This window comes from Sinocyclocheilus anshuiensis, unplaced genomic scaffold, assembly GCF_001515605.1.
Source record: "Sinocyclocheilus anshuiensis isolate Anshui unplaced genomic scaffold, SAMN03320099.WGS_v1.1 scaffold51, whole genome shotgun sequence".
In the NCBI taxonomy this organism is placed as follows: domain Eukaryota; kingdom Metazoa; phylum Chordata; class Actinopteri; order Cypriniformes; family Cyprinidae; genus Sinocyclocheilus; species Sinocyclocheilus anshuiensis.
In genome coordinates this window covers 1,275,633-1,278,546 of record NW_015548296.1, presented here as the reverse complement: position 1 = coordinate 1,278,546, position 2,914 = coordinate 1,275,633, and the positions used below count along the sequence as shown (strand labels likewise).

Genomic DNA, 2,914 nt, shown 5'->3' with positions numbered 1-2,914 from the left:
GTTGATAAACTATTAGCCTATTTATTTTGTAAAGAACTGAAGGCTTTGTACTTCTCTCATATCTGAATATCTACTTAAACAACATCCTTCACATATGCAAAAAATATGTTTGGAAAACACCACGGCACGGTGATGCTCGCGCTGACCGGCAAAACCTACATATTTTAAAAAAGACAAGCTAAATTGAGTCACGAATACCTTTTGTATGTTTAGCTGTCTCATTTACTTTGATGATGAAGAGGCTGCGATGTAAAGATTGCAATGCTAGAATTGATTATGTTGTGTGCGCGCGGGAGGCGCCGGTGCGAACACTTGGGTTACTCGCATCAGCGGAAAGATGTGATAGATAAGAGCAAGACATCATTCAAAACGATCTATTTTTTTATTTGTGTACCTTCAAAATAACAGTGAAACGTTGTACTTTTGTAAAATAAAGAAAACATACAAAATGCACTTGCCGTCTCTGTGAACCTCATCCTGAAATGAAGAAAAACTCAGCGATACTGTCTAATGTGTGTGACACTGAAGACTAGAGTAATGGCTGCTGAAAATTCAGCTTTTGCCATCACAAGAACAAATTCCATTCTAAGATGCATTACAATAGAAAACAGTTATTTTTTAAAAGTTCACATTTTTACAGTTTTTCCCCGTCCTTTCACATTAAAAATATTACCAAACTTGTAGGTTGGCATCAAACTTGTTTAGGTAATGTTCAGTCCATTGTTAACACTGAGCCATTTGCTGTTCTGTTTCATTGTGTCTCACAAAGCATTTGAGTCGGGTGTTTTTGTTTGTCTCTCTGGCTCTTTCTGCACACTCAGTGGGAATGTTGTGGGATATCACGTGGTGGCCCCATGCAAGCCCTGCTTGCTGTCCTGCAACAATGGTCATTTCTGGATGTTCAACAGTGAGGCTGTGTCCACTATCAATAGACTGGATGCAACAGGTTTGGGACGTCTGATGCAAAAACACTGTCTGTGCCCTCTGCTTATGGTCAGACAGGTTTTGCATACCATTGTTTCAAAGATTATCTGCTCATAGCCATCAAAAAAAAACAAAAAACTAATGGAAGTATAATATACCCAATGTAAACTTTTTGTCAAATGAATCCTGAAATAAAATTAAAAAAACGCTTCAAAGAATATCTTTTGATACAAAACCTTAAAAAGCTTTTTTTTTTTTTTTTGGTCTGCCACACATTTTAAAAGGTAGAAGTCTAGATTGACAAACTAATGCATTTCGGTAATTGAGCCTTCCTCAGAGTGGGCCAGCCTGTCACCCTTTGAGGACGTCTTAATTGCCAAAATGCATTAGAGTGCCAGTGTAGACTTTAAACTTTTTTTGTTTCTAGAAGATGTGCCTTGCATTATAATTTTATCATTACTGTTTGAAACCCAGCTAAAAAGCACCTTATGTTTTTCACAACAAAAGATGCTGCCAAATGATCTTTTAACTGAAACTTCAGTTATTGTTTGGTATAAATTAGGAGTGAGTTCTTGTGTATTTAAAATGAAATGAAGCTTAACTACACACACACTACTGTTAAAAAGTTTGGGGTCAGTGATAGTTTTTTTTTTCTTCAGCAAGGATTCATTAAATTGATCAAAAATGCCAGTAAGCAAAATAATTGTTTAAAATAAATGCTGTACTTTGCTGTAAAAAAATAATTTCAGTATTTCAGACATAAGTTAATAAATGTTCTTTCATAGGGCAGAACTTGCTGCTGTGGGGAGATCTTCCAGAACTGGAGGGCAGTGATGACGAGAGTCTGGACTTTCTCTCAGAAGAAGAGTACCTCAGATAGAAACACACACATCCAAAGGAAGTAGACTCTGACGGTAGCGAACTAGTTTTACTTTCACTCAAACAAGTCTCCGTTTAAAGCACATTGTCTTGTCTTTAGCTGACTGGGAATAGGCAAAAGAAAAAAAAGGTCTTTATCATCCCAGCTTGATTTATATGCATTTTCTTTCTGCATCTCCTCAGATTAGTTTCAGTATGTCAGAGTGCCACTACCAAAGAGCTGTTTCTGTTTTCTTTGCTTTATGGTTGCAGTAGCACAAAACATGATGATTGGATTTAAAGATTTAGGATGTTATCCTCATATGTCTTTATACAACATTCACAAATGGATCAGACTGTTTAAGAAGATTAACAGTAGTGTTACTTTGAGGTGTTAATACAGGTTATTTACTCCGGTACTAATGCAGTTTTTGGGAGGCAACCAGATAGATAGATAGATACAATCTTGCAAAATAAAATGCTGGTTCCACAAGTCTATGTGCTTTTATAGGAAGGAAATGACTGACATTTACCATGTTTTAATGGTTTACCAGTATATTTGTCCATTTCAATTGAATATCACGTAAAGTCCCCTGAAGATGGATATCAATTGGTATATTTATTCTAAACAAGGTTCATCCGTGCATAATATTTTTTTTTATTTAGATTTTGCTCTTTTTTTTTTCTTTTTACAGCTTTGACATTTGAAGTGGCACAAAATGACTTTGCAGCTTTGAGTAGAGTATTTAGGTCTCAGCTCGGTGACATTTGGCATTTCAACAACTTTAATTTAACATTATGGTACTTTGCTTGGCACACTCTTTTCAATTAATGCTGTTTCATGAGATAGTAGTTAAACATTTGTACTTTCTGTACTCCAGTTAAGTTTCACTGTTTGTCACCAGGGCAATCATGAAAACGTCAAATAAATCTACACTTAATAGTAAATAAATTCTTCACGACACTGTGTGACAAACTGGACAAAGCATTTTTAAGCTTTCTGATTTTTTTCCTCTTCCATTTCTTTTGTTTTATAAAGACATGATATAGTCATTCAGTAGCAGTTTTTACACAATCCTGTTTACCATTTCACTGTGTGTAATGATATGATATTCACAGATCATTTTTATAT

The 2,914-nt window shown here is 35.3% G+C and overlaps 1 long non-coding RNA gene across 1 annotated transcript; it reads left to right on the top strand.

The window, feature by feature from the left end:
- The first annotated feature begins 552 nt into the window (after positions 1–552).
- Positions 553–2,460, top strand: LOC107656019 (uncharacterized). Its single transcript, XR_001630508.1, has 2 exons — positions 553–946; positions 1,710–2,460. It is a non-coding gene; the product is annotated as an uncharacterized LOC107656019 (long non-coding RNA).
- The last annotated feature ends 454 nt before the right edge of the window (positions 2,461–2,914 follow it).